Source organism: Sorex araneus, chromosome 6 (assembly GCF_027595985.1).
Source record: "Sorex araneus isolate mSorAra2 chromosome 6, mSorAra2.pri, whole genome shotgun sequence".
Classification (NCBI taxonomy): Eukaryota; Metazoa; Chordata; class Mammalia; order Eulipotyphla; family Soricidae; genus Sorex; species Sorex araneus.
The window spans coordinates 16,741,975-16,756,419 of NC_073307.1; the positions used below are offsets into that span (position 1 = coordinate 16,741,975).

Sequence of the window (14,445 nt, forward strand, 5' to 3'; positions counted from 1 at the left end):
ACAGCTGGTAGGGCTTTTGCTTTGCACATGGCCAACCCGGGCCCTCTCGGAGAGCCCAGCAAGCTACCAAGAGTATCCTGCCTACAGGGCAGAGCCTGGCAAGCTCCCTGTGGCATATTTGATATGCCAAAAATAGTAACAGCAAGTCTCAATAGAGCAATAGAGACGTTATTGGTGTCCGCACGAGCAAATCAATGAACAAAGGGATGACAGTGCTACCGTGCAATTGAAGAAATCATGAGACTAGATTAGCTGGAACAAAGTTGACAACAAAACAATGGTGTTAGAGAACAGAAGGGCAAATCTCAAGCTTTCTTGTTCGTAAGGGAGTTTGAACTTATTCTAAATACAATGGGACTATATTGGAGGAAGTTTATGAAATAATTTTCAATCTGATTTGTGTGTCAACCTTATTTTGTCTATTCTGGAAGTATGGCAGATGGGAAAATAGGTAACACAAAGAAGTAGGATTCTTGGTTATTTCTTTAAGTGTTGTCAGTGACAAGCAAAGTGCAGAAGAGGGAGGGTACAGCCTCTAAAGAAGGAGATTACTATGGCTTCCTGCTCAATCTATGTTGGTCACCCAAAGAAAGAGCCGGGGAGGTAAGATTGACAATTTGCCATGAACACCTGCCTGTGTGTATGCTCAAGTCTCACCAGTCATGGTAGGCACTCATCGGCTTTCTCCTGAGTTCCATTTGAACCACACAGCATGGACTTGCCCCTATAACCTGGTTTCTCAGGAAGCTTTGATCTCAGGCTGAAGGAAAGAATTTGCTACTTGCAGGAAAAGAAAGTCAGCCCCACCTCTGCCAGGATGTACACTGCCTTCCCTGTGGAAGAGAATTTCAGGAGGGAGACAAGTAATGAAGTAAGATGAGTTTATTTGGGAAATATAAGTGGAGAGAAAGAGAGTTAGACACTCAGAGGCAGCCCAGGATTCTTCAGAGTGGAGAGAGGGAAGTACATCTCTGTTTAATTCCTATGCAGGCAAATACCCAAGATGGAGAATATGCAATACAAGTAAATAAAAGAAATTGCACATCCAGTCAGAAATGTGGGTAACCCCAGATTGTTGAAATTAATTTATATCTCTTCAGTTATTTTTTATACAGGTTTCCCAAAACTGCACCCCCCCCTCCACCACCCACAAGTCCTTTGCTCAAGTGTGATTAAAGAGAAGATCTAGGAACTATTAATGATTTTCCTTTATACTCTTAACATGGCCTTTCTGCAATGGAGTTACTCCTTGGAGGAGTCAAACTCATGCTCTCACCCACTCTACATCACCAGGGTGCCCGTCTGGCTGGCTGCAATAGTATGTCAAAGCCAAATAGAGAAAACACTTGAAGAAAAAGAGAGGAACCTGTATTTTCAAAGGAACTGTCAGAATAGGGGAGAGGAGGGTTTGAAAGAAGACCTATAAACCCAATTTTGTGAAGGCGAGCAGTGTGTTTATTCATCCTGGTTAAGCTTACCTGCATCTCAAGTTGGATGTGTGATTCCTTTCTTTTAACTTTATAGGAAATAGGTTCTCTTCCTTCTTGATAATACATTGCTAATTCTTTTCTCTGATGGAAAAACATTGGATCTGTAAAGAACATGAGTAGGGGGTAGAGAGCCAATTTTCCTTTTTCTACAAAGATAAATTCCTCCATCCAGCTGAATTCCCTAGCTCTCTGGGAAATCAGGGAGCAGGGATAAATTCCCACACCATGTAAATGAAACGGGACTGAAGTACAGTGTGATGACCGCCATGTAAAGCTGATGGGACATAAGGTCTGTGTGATGCAAAAGCTTCTAGCAGACGTTCTCAGTCCCTACCGTGATTGTATTTCCCTGGGTAACCAAGCTGGGTAGAGAGATAAACAACAGACTGTTTCAAGGCTCCTCTCTCCCTTCTCCCCATTTCACGTAAGTCACCCACTGCCAGGGATGAATAGTCCACTCCAGCAATCAACTTTTTGTGAAGGTCATTAATACAATTAAGTAGAAGGTAAAGGCAATCACAGTCCAAGTATATCTTTTTAATACTGATTTAAGATATAAACGTGCCTGTGTGCTTGTGACATTTCTGATAACCTTTATCACTATGGCGCTGTCTCTGCCAGGATTTCTGGGAACATCCTCAATAACACTTTTCTTCAAAAATTTAGTATTATAGGAGGCAACACAGACATTGTAAGTAAAAGTCAGTTCTAATGAGAAAACCCTACTTTGCTACTGGAAAATTTAAAAGGTTAGTCATATCAGTTTAAGTCTCTGACCAATTGCTTCCTCAGCCATTAGGAATAATCATGCCCTATCCCTTCCTTTTCTTTCACTTTTTTTTAAAGGAGGAAATGTGATACTATATATATAGTATATGCATATATATATATATATATATATATATAGTCTGAGACATAGACATAGGGAAAGAAAGAAAGAAAGAAAGAAAGAAAGAAAGAAAGAAAGAAAGAAAGAAAGAAAGAAAGAAAGAAAGAAAGAAAGAAAGAAAGGAAGGAAGGAAGGAAGGAAGAAAGAAAGAAAGAAAGAAAGAAAGAAAGAAAGAAAGAAAGAAAGAAAGAAGAGAAAGAAAAGAAGAAAGAAAGAAAGAAAGAAAGGAAGGAAGGAAGGAAGGAAGGAAGGAAGGAAGAAAGAAAGAAAGAAAGAAAGAAAGAAAGAAGAAGAAAGAAAGAAAGAAAGAAAGAAAGAAAGAAAGAAAGAAAGAAAGAAAGAAAGGAAGGAAGGAAGGAAGGAAGGAAGGAAGAAGAAAGAAAGAAAGAAAGAAAGAAAGAAAGAAAGAAAGAAAGAAAGAAAGAAAGAAAGAAAGAAAGAAAGAAAGAAAGAAAGAAAGAAAGAGAGAGAGAGAGAAAGAAAGAAGAGAAGGAAAGAAGAGAAGGAAAGAAGAGAAAGAAAATCTTTGGCAAGCAAGTCTTTTGCAGATGAAGTCTGCACCATAGAGAAATATTTCCCTATTGTTCTAAGGTGGGCCTTATGCCCTTTGCCATTTCAAAGCAAATCAGGGAACATAGGCAAAAGGATAGAACTGCTGTGAGCCAAACCCCACACAGAAACTTAGTGAGTTAATGTCATTTTAAACATGCTTTTCTTATGTGTAAATTAGCTTGCAGATTTTCAAGCTTCCCACCACTAATTACTAGATTAGCGATAGTTACCCTGCAGGGAAGGCAGCAATAAGGAAGACAAACATAGCATTCTTATGTGAGTGTTCATTTGCATAGTTCATATGACTCTGGGCTTGCAGAAAGAGTGCCCCCTGCTTCTTCTAGTTAAATTTAATATGACATTTTAAGTTTTACACAGGAATATTAGACAACAAATTAGCCCAGAGCTGCAATTAATCATAATCCAGAGTCAGCCCAAGGGAATAGATTACTATACAAATAAATTTATTTAGTTCTTCTCTTGATTTAGGAAAGCTGGAAAGATAATCTCTTAGCTCAAGAAATACTGGCTGATATAGCTACTCAAAAAAAAAAGGAAGGAGGGAAAGAAGGAAGGAAGGAAGGAAGGAAGGAAGGAAGGAAGGAAGGAAGGAAGGAAGGAAGGAAGGAAGGAAGGAAGGAAGGAAGGAAGGAAGGAGGGAGGGAGGGAGGGAGGGAGGCAGGAGGGAGGAAGGGAGGGAGGGAGGTACGGAGGAAGGGAGGAACGGAGGAAGGGAGGGAGGGAGGAAGCAAAAGAAAGAAGAAAGAAGGAAAAAAGATGGAAAGAAAGGTGGAAAGAAAGAAAAAAGTGTGAGAGAAAGAGAAAGAAAACCTTTGGCAAGAAAGTCTTGTCATGTGCAATTTCAAGACATGTCATCATTTGTAATCAATATTTGACTTAAAATTTCAGTTCCCACTAACTTCTTGTATTAAAAACATTTGTACCCAGGAAATCATGTTTAAAAAGAAAAAGAGGGATGTCTGATTCAAACACTTTGAGCAAATCCCTTGGTGCATTTTTTAAAAAGCTGTGGAATTTAAAGGATCTTAGATATGAGAATCTAAGAGCACCAAAAATGTTATCAGCAACTAGTCTGCGGCTGTGACTTGGTCTTGCTTCCTCTCTGTGTGTAATCTTTACTGCTAGCCCTCCCAGAAGTATTCTTTGTTTAACAAATTAAAGTGGCCCAAACTTAAGTCTGCATGCCTATCCTGAACCAATCAGTCTGACCCATGTTGATGCAGCAATAATGCTTAGTCAAGCCCGGATCACCAGTCTTATCCTGAAGATTGGGTGGAATCATCCTCCCTTAAACCACACAGAGAAAAGCTGGTGGTGCTGTTCCCCAACACAGCCCCACCCTTGGTAAATGTTAAGAGGCATGAGTTGTTGATAAGAAGGGAATTATAACAGCTGCAGTCTTTGCTTGGTGTTAGTTGTCGTTTGGGGGCCATGCCCAATGGTCCTCAAGCCTTACTTCTGGCCTTGTGTTCAGGGATCACTACTGATAGTTCTGGGGAGACAATTTGCAGGTACCAAGGTTCCATTAGAGTCTGACTGCATGCAAGTATTTTAAGTTCTGTACTATCTCTGTTTCTACAACTGTAGTCCTTCACAAATAGTTTGATTGTTCAATTCTTAATTGGTATATAGTCAAATAAATTCAAATATTTATTTGTATATGTTTAATTTTTATGCATAATGTCTTTGATACTTTTAAAATCTAGGTCAGAAAATCAAATTGTGATTATTTTTTTCTCTTCAGAATCTTCTGATTTGTGAGTTTAATATCATATCAACATCTATATATACATATAAGCAATCATAGATAGATACAGGTGTACATAATGCAAGACTGAAAATATCCATTCCTACATTACACTATTTCTTACTTTTCTCCAATTTGAAGCAATTAAAATAGAATAAATTAAAATATTGAATAATTAAATATAATTACAATTTAAAATTAAATCTAATATAAACACGCCCATATTTTGCATGAACACAGTTTGTAGCTCAGAAGGGTAAATACCTAGAAATATGTTGCTGAATCATATGGTATGTCTGTTTACTTTGATATGAAATTTATAAACTTCAATTGATACTGGCTATACCATTTTACTATTCAGCCAGTCCTCATATAGCTATATATCTTCATTAGGTAGTATTGTTAGATGTTTTTAAAACTTTCTCATCCGTTATAAGGGATCTGCTTTTTTCCAAAAGAATAGTAATCATTCTATGGCCTTATTTGAAGTCAAATTGAATAAGATAAATTCATAAAACCTTACCTTGATTACTGTTAGGTCATTTGTTTTATAATTATTTTTAAGATATTAGACTTTATTAAAAGAAAGTAAAATAACTTTGTCAGAAATAGCTCATGTATGTGATGCATTAACCAATTGCCAGAGGTGTCTTAGAGTTTTCCATGGAGTAGGATTCTGAGACTCTTTCTGGTTTCAAAGAAAAAGAATGCTGCAAGCAATTAGCAGTGTCAAAGGGAAGATACTGGGATGCAAAACCATTTAGATTCTTAGGATAATTCAGTTCTATCAAATATAGGGCAGGTAATGACCTCCAAAAAGAACCATGTCCTATCACCATAACCTATGAATTATATTACATAAGGTTGAAGTGAAATTAGAGAATTAAATTTACTAGCCTCCAGAAACTATAATAATATTCTAAATATCTGATTGTTCTGTCTTGTTTAAACCAGGTTAAAAAAATAAATAAATAAATAAACCAGGTATAAAATACAAAGACACTTATTTTGATCGTTAGTAAGAAAAAAAATTGAAGATCACTGTTTTTTAGCATGGAAATAAAATATTTTGCACTTAGACTTCTTCCATGGGTGGGTTTTTCAGTAATCAAATAATTTCTCCAAAAAAGAGTGAAAAGCTAAATTTCAGTTTTATTCCTGAAAAGTATCTGTGATCTATGTGAGCTTTTTGTATATTACCAAAATAAACCACCTTGAGTAACTATACACTTCTAGACCTGATACTATACACTATCTAGAATCTGATAGCATTCTATCAGATTAGTCTACAAAAACAGGGTCCAAATACTACTGAAATAATGGAGAGTAGAAAGCATCACTGTGGTTGCCATGGCATTATTCCTCTGGTGCTGTGGAAGAAAATCCATGTGTTATGTGGGGCTTAAGCTCTGCTTCCATACCAGCTCCCAGAGTAAACAGCCTGTAGTTATGATTCAGCCAACTCGCAATCCTTTTCATAATCTCTACATCTTATTTATGACCCTCAGCTATGCCAACACAGGAGGAATACTGCTATTATTTTCTGATGGGCCCCCTGTGCTCCTGGTTCTATTCACCTCATATTAGTGACTAATTTCCCATCCTCCCTCACCTCTCATTTCACAGACCCTTATGTTTCCCCTTTGGATGGCATTAGGGGTGAGGGGAGAAGTGAGTTGTGCTGTGAACACATCTTTCTTTTCTCATAGCTGCATCCTTTTCATTAAATCCAAAACTGTACCCAGGGGAAGAAACAGTGTGTGGAGAGAGGAAGGCATCACTTTCTTCACATGTAATAGAAAAATGAAGTCAACAAAAGATACACGTGGGTAAAAGAATGTCTTTATGGACACATTAAAAAAAAAAAACGAGTGGCTTCAAAATCACCAACGGAGGCTCTGTCCAAGAAAAATGTTATTATACAAACAACCAAAACTTAAAAGTAAAAGCTTGGATGGAGCTGGACCAAGAAGACAGCGGGCAAAGCACTGGCCTTGCACACAGCCAAGGTGGGTTCAATCCTGGGCACTCTATGTGGTCCTCAGAGCACTGCAAGGAGTTAGCCCTGAGCAGGGAGCCCAGATCTCAGACACAGATGCACCCTGCCACCAATAAAAATGTAAAAGAGTGGTTAAAAATAGAGTCTTTTATTCCCTCCCCCTGTGTAATAGATTCTTTTTCACCCCAATAGAGGCAATTAAGGAAACAAGGAGTGTTAATGGCGCCTGGCCTGTGTGTTGGCTCTCAGCTCAGTGCAATAGCTTCAGGGGACTGCCCTTCCTGTCCCAAGGCAGGAGGGAGAAGGAGCCTGCAGGCGGGAGAAGCATCCCACAGCTTTTATAAGCTCCTCTCAAAAGGAAAACCAGCTTCTGCGGAGCTGATGAGTCATATATCAAGGGATACAATTTCAACTATCAAATCTATTTCATAATTTTGCTTATTTTCCATTTCCACCCTTTTTTTTCTTAGAAATACTAACAGAGGGTCAGCCTGAAGGATGGTGCAGGGGTTGAGGAGCCCTGCGCTACATGTGACCAACTTCAGGTATTGATGATGGTCTCCTGAGTTCTGAGGGGTGTGGCCCAACCCCTAACCCTCCTAAAAAAGCATTAATTTATGCTTTATAATTTGAAAATATTTAACTTCATTATATAACTGAGTATTCCACTCCTGTTCTCCTCCCCCCCACCCGCCTTTTGTCTTGAGTCACATCCAGTGAAGCTCAGTGGTTACTTCAGGCTCTGAGCTCAGGAATTACTCATGACTGTGCTCTGGGCATATACGGGATGTTTAAGATGGAACCCAGGTTGGTCACATGTGAGGCAAATGCTCTACCTGCTGTACTACCACTCCACTCCTGTTTCACATCCTTGATAAAAATATTACAGGCATTATCTCACAGAAATACCATGGAACTTAAATCATGTCAAAATGTCTAGGTGGAATGTTTGTTACCCAGTAAGTCTTCAAACTTTAGAAACTTCAAGACATTTCTGCTACATTTTTTAAGAAAACAGAGCACCCAATTATTAATGCAAGGACCTTACAAGATGAGAGAAGTGCAATCTTCCAAGCATATCCCAGGAGCAGAGTTGTAGTTTAGCTAAGAAGAAATTCTGAATTTGCAGTAATGACTCATTGGATATTTTATAGTATGTGACTTGACTGCATGAACAAAATCAGAAAAAAAAATAAGAAAATGATATTATTTTGTTTACACACTATAAAATGTCCAATGAGTCATTACTGAAATTGAGAATTTCTTTTCGTACGTGATTGACCCTGATGATTTGATCTCCGGCACCCCTTATTATCTACCCAGTCCTGCCAGGAGTGAACCCTGAGCACAGAGTCGAACAGTAATCCCTGAGCGTCTGATCCTACCCTGATATGATCCCCAGACAGAAACAACAATAACAAATTAGTAATGGAATGTCTACTTTACATAGATATTTTTTAAATGTTTATTGACAGAGAAAAATGAATGAATATATAATCTTACAGAAAGTCAGGATGTTTTCCAAAAATAACCCTGCTCCACCCACAGTCCTGCCCTCTATGTATAACCACTCTATGATTATACTTCTAGCTTCTTTTCCCTTACATCTTCTTTCCTATCACTGAGTCAGACCCTCTCAGATTTTAGTAACAGCATAACTCATAATGTTTCCAGCTGCTGCCTTTGGCACTCTATAGTCTCATCTCAAAGTGATCCTTTTTAAGACAAAATCTATACTTAATACATCTTCTCTTTAACTCCACGCTTAAATCAAAATTCCAAACTCCTCCATTGTCTTACAAACCCTCTGTGATGTACCTTCATGTTCATCTCACATGACTTTTGAGTTTCCTTTCTCTTCACTTGTTTCTGCGGCAATGAACATGTTGCTGATATTTTATTTTATTTATTTTTTTCTTTTTGGGTCACACCCGGCAATGCACAGAGGTTACTCCTGGCTCTTCACTCAGGAATCACCCCGGCAGTACTCAGGGGACCATATGGGATGCTGGGAATCGAACCCGGGTCGGCCGCGTGCAAGGCAAACGCCCTACCTGCTGTGCTATTGCTCCAGCCCCTGCTGATATTTTAAATTGGCATTCTTTTGTCTCAGGACCTGTGAACTGACTCTCTCTGCCCTTCCCTTACCCTGCCTGATTTTATACTTGGGATCACCTCTCTGTCACCCTTTTAGCCTTTGTCCATATCTCCCTGTCTTAATGAAATTGACACTGACCATTTCATTTATTTATTTAATTTTTTAAATTTTGGTCACCATGGTTTACAATTTTGCAATACCATCACTGATAGTGTTTCAGGAATACAGCATTTCAACACCATGCCTCTCACCAGAGTGTATCACTTAATGCTGAAACAAGCTCCACCTCATACTTCTATTTTTTAATGCTATTAAATTATTTTAATTGTAAAGTGATATTAAGTATTTACAGAGACTGTAGAGTTAGTGCAAGTACTAGAGCACATTCTGAGCATATGTGAGGCCCTATGTTCAATCCTCAAGACCTCATAACTTGCCAGCACCATCAGATGCATCCGCAACAGTCCCCAACCATAAGAGTTGGCCTAAGCAATGCCAGGAATGTTTCTGAACCACTGCTATCCTAAACAATACTAGGTGTATCCCTTTAGTGTATTTTTTTTTTGTGGTAAGCATACAAAGACATGAAATCTTCATCTTGCTTATTTGCTGACTACATTATTATTTTAAGTTCATTATCTGAAGTGTAACTAATGAGAAATAGCTGGGTAATTATGTACCACTGTGGACTCAGTCATTTCATTTTTTTTTAATCTTTGTATTAATTTTCCCTTTCACTCCTCCCCTGCTTTTATTTCATTGTGGTGATGAATTGGGGAGAAGACTCTGAACACATTTGATTGAGGTATTCACACACCAGATTATAGTGCTCACTGGGCGTGCACACTTTGTTGTTTTGGTGCCAGTGATTGAACTTGTGGCCTCAAGCTTGCAAGGCAGTTACTTTGCCCCTGAGCTATCCTAGGGCCCCATTTTAATTTCTGATCTTGTTACTTACCCGACTATCTTATAGATGAAACAGCACTGATATTTAAGGTGACTTTATAGTCTCTACAGTACACATTAGAGGCTCTTCAGGGTCAGGGGAATGAAACCCATCATTGTTACTGTATTTGGCATATGAATATGCCACAGGGGGCTTTCTAGGCTCTCCCGTGTGGGCAGTAAACTCTTGGTAGCTTGCCAGGTTCTCCAAAAGGGAGAAAACTAGGCTATCAGGTGTCGCTTCCGGGAGCTTGGTTTTACAGTCTCTGGGTGTTGGCCGTTGATGGGATTACACTGCGCCAGGGGCAGTTTCTGCATGTAACTGCCTAGCTATAGAAAATGGAGAATCTGGGTGGATGAGGCCCCATCCCAATCTGAGCAACCTTGGAGATCTTGGCCCGGGTCCCGCACACCTGGGTTCCTCCACCCGTTCCTTCATGCGTGAGGCTCATCCTATCGTGTGGAGAGGGGCCTTGAGCATGGCTGAGGCTAGGTTCTGGAGGTAAAGAGAAGCTGCTAAAATCTCAGGGCTAGGATGAATGAAGATGTTGCTGGGCCCACTCGAGTAAATAATTGATCAACGGGATGACAGGATATATATGTACCTCTCAGAGAGCCTGGCAAGGTACCGAGAGTATCCCACCCACACAGGCAGATCTTGGCAAGCTACCCATGGAGTATTCAATATGCCAAAAACAGTAACAGTAGGTCTCATTCTCCTGACCCTGAAATTAAAAAAAAAAAAAAACCAGAAAACATTTTTATCTATTTCTTTACACACCCTGGTTGCATGTGTGCTTTATGGAGTGAGACCACTATACAAAGATCTCCTGTGAACAACAATGATTAAGAACCCAACATTTTATTAAAAGGAAAATAACATGAAATTTTATTTCCAATAATCCTGATACCATAAGAATGATGACCAGCAGAGATTGTTGGATCAGATTCACTGCATTTCCCATGTACTTTATAGAAATCATGTTCTTCATTGATCAGATGGGGATAAGAATCAATAAAGCAATTCTCATACAGCTCCCACCACAAGTCTTATTTAGCATGTTTCCAGTTTCAGCATTTTTAATAATCTTGCACGCTATATAAAGACAAGATCACAGCCTTAAGAAAATTGCTATCACTGCTCTTTACTCTTTAGTTCCATCTTGCATTTCTTCAATAGAAGTGACACAAAGAATGGAATGAGTAATTAAATATGATACTATTGAGCAAGCAATATAAATATAATTAGTCTTGATCTCTTCACAAATTAAATGGAAGTAATAATACCTAATTCCCAGGCATATATAGTTAAGACACACAAGGGAGCTTTCAGAAAGATAAGAAGTGCTTAATATTTGGCTATTTTTTACTGTTCATAGCAATGTACACTTAAAAAATCCAGTGAATAATAATGGAAAAGATAGTCTAATCCAAAAAAAAAAAAGAAAGTTTAACTAGACCATTATTTCCCAACACATATAAAATTTTACTCAAAGTGGATTAAAGACTTTGATGCTAGGCCCAAATCATAAAATACACTGAAGAAAACACAGGCAGAACTTCACAAAGTATTGGTTTCTGCATTGTCAATAATTAAGCTACATTTGGAAGAAAAATAAAAGTAAAAATAAATACACAGGATTATTGCAGGTGAAGTGATATAGGAGCCCTGGTAACATGTATTGCAAATTATTTCCTGAAATCCAAATCGGTTCAAGGACACAAAGTCCTTTGAAGTATAGGACCCATCTAAAGAGTCCTCAAAAAACATTTGAGATGTTGGGGGCTGGAGCAATAGCACAGCGGGTAGGGCGTTTGCCTTGCACGCGGCCAACCCAGGTTCGGTTCCCAGCATCCGATACGGTCCCCTGAGCACTGCCAGGAGTAATTCCTGAGTGCATAAGCCAGGAGTAACCCCTGTGCATTGCCGGATGTGACCCAAAAAGAAAAAAAAAACATTTGAGATGCAACGTTCAAGGCCCAGAACATCATTAATTCAATCCACTGTGAGGAGCACCTGCACTTTAAGAACACAAGGCACAAAAAATATCAAAAGAGCATCAATTTCTATAAGCTATCCCCCTTTACTATTCCTAACAACAGATTTCAGAGCCATCTTGGGAAAACTGTATAAAATCTACCTTGACACAGGCAATGGCACATATTTCCTCACTCTGGAGCTTGCCTGCATCTCTGCCTGAGAGGTCTTATTATTATTTGGATATTATAATGTCCCCTGGTTAGTTTCACGGCAGAGCCTAGCAAACTCATGGCAGAGCCTGGCAAGCCACCTGTGGCGTATTTGATATGCCAAAAACAGTAACAACAAGTCTCACAATGGAGACGTTACTGGTGCCCACTGGAGCAAATCAATGAACAACGGGATGACAGTGCTACAGTGCATTATAGTGTCCGTTGTTCATCTTGGGCATTCAGGCTTTATTTGTGATGTGTCATCAGCTCTCTGTACCCTGGAGAAATCCATGTTTTCTCTTGCATGCCTAATTTTTTTCTCCTGTCATATTTCCAAAATAAATTCATATTACGTCACTATACATCTTCTTTCTGATATTCTTTCCTATGAGGCTAGGCAATGCACCAGAGAGGGAAGAAACCCAGGCAAAGGTTACAACTGAATTTTCTTTTCTAGCAAAAAGGAGTTTCCTAACTCCAGAGAGCCCATAGCCCGCAAGAAATTCTTAGATGGCAGGGAGTGATCCCTGTCAGGCGAGACCAAAGCAGTCTGATTAATGTCATGTAGAGCAGATGAAACTCAAATACTGTGCTGTGTAGGTACATAGCTGCTCCGAGCTGACTTTTCCAGCCCTAACCCTCCCCAGGCAATTTCTAGGTGCTGAGGTGAGTAATGCTAAAGGCGGTTGACTCCGCTCTGAAGCTACAACCTTATCCTCCCCACTTCACAAGTCACCTGCAATAAGACAATATTAAAAATACTTGTGCTCTGCAAAAGAAATAAAGCTAAAAGAAAAAGACACTCTCCTGAATTGGAGAAAACATTTGCTCACCATGTATTTCACAAAGGGTAAATATGCATGGTATATAAATCACTCACAAAACTCAGCAACAAACAGCCCTATCCAAAAATAGGAAGAGTGACTGAAAAATGTTCCCTAAAGAAGACATACAGATAGCCAACATATATATGAAAAAGTGTTGAAAATCATCACCACTAGTTATCAAAGTGATGCAAATCAAACGAGGGATGACCTGATATCATTGAGAATAGCCTAGATCAAAAAGACAAGAAACAAACAGTACTGGCAGTATTGCAGTAAAAACGGAACTCACATTAACCGTTGATGCACTTAAGATTGGTTCAGCCTCTATGAAAAACAATAATGAGACTTGAAAATAGAGCTACCACAAGATCTCTCAATCCAACTATTTGTGGGCATCATTTTTAAGAACCAAAAATTCAAACTATGTGCACACTGTGTTTGCTGCAACCCTGTCTACAATTAACAGGACCTGGATAATCAAAATCAACAAACCAAATGATCACAAAAAAAGTTGTTTCATTCTTAATTTTGATGAAAGCATCCAACACCATAGGACCACATTTATTCAGATCAACTTCGTAGGTTTGCATCCGAGGTTTGTCCCCAGTCTTGTCGGGGTCCCATCGGTAAATCGCGAACTTCTTGATGCAAGGAGCTGCAGCTGCAGCTGTCTGAGCTCCTCTGCCGCGATACCTTGACTTTCCGAAGATCATGCGGAGAAGCTATCTGCGGCTCCTGTGCAGTGAACACCAACGGAGGCAACACACTGGCTTGCACCCGAAGGATTGACACCAACCTCAACAAAGTCTCCAAAATCTACCCCCTCCCACATATGTATGTGATTAAGGACTTTGTTCCTGATTTGAACAACTTCTATGCTCAGTACAAATCCATCGAACCGTATTTGAAGAAGAAGGATGAATCCCAGGAAGGCGAAAAGCAGTATCTGCAGTCCACGGAAGGTCGCGAGAAACTGGACGGGCTTTCCGAGTGCATTCTGTGTGCCTGTCAGCACCAGCTGCTCCAGCTACTGGGGGAATGGAAACAAATACCTGGGGCCTGCGGGTCTCATGCAGGCCCATGGCTGGATGATGGACTCCAGAGGTGACTTCACTGAGGAGCGCCTGGCCAAACTGCAGGACCCGTTCCCGCTGTACCGCTGCCACACCATCATGAACTGCACAAGGACGTGTCCCAAGGGGCTGAATCCGGGAAAAGCAATCGCTGAAATCCAGAAAATGCTGGCAACCTATAAGGAGAAGAAAGCGTCTGCTTGGCTGTCACCACGGTTCAATGTGACCTGGTCGGCTCAGAGCTGGACATAATTTATATCTAATTTGAGTTCCTTCAGAATTATTGATTTTCATGAATACTGCATGTATAATAAAAAATGTAAGGAAAGAATAAATGATACTTTACTAACAAAAAAATTGTTACATATTTATCATGTTCTCTTTGTTTCCGTAAATAAGTTTCAAGCCTTCCAATTTTCCTTGAGGAGCCACCTTTCCCCCATTTATAGTCTAGCGCCTGGAGGAGGAGTGAAGTTACCTTAATATCCATACAGAAAAAGGTTGAGGAGAGAGTGAAGCAGATGGAGATGAAGATGAGAGATGGAGAGTAAGCGCTACTCCAGATGATGCTGTGTGAACGTCATGGCTTAGGCAATCACCTCTTTGCTTAT

General features: G+C 39.6%; 1 pseudogene; it reads left to right on the forward strand.

Moving 5' to 3' along the window:
* The window catches only part of LOC101543223 (succinate dehydrogenase [ubiquinone] iron-sulfur subunit, mitochondrial-like), a 66,955-nt pseudogene extending 52,811 nt beyond the window's left edge, over nt 1-14,144 (forward strand).
* The last annotated feature ends 301 nt before the right edge of the window (nt 14,145-14,445 follow it).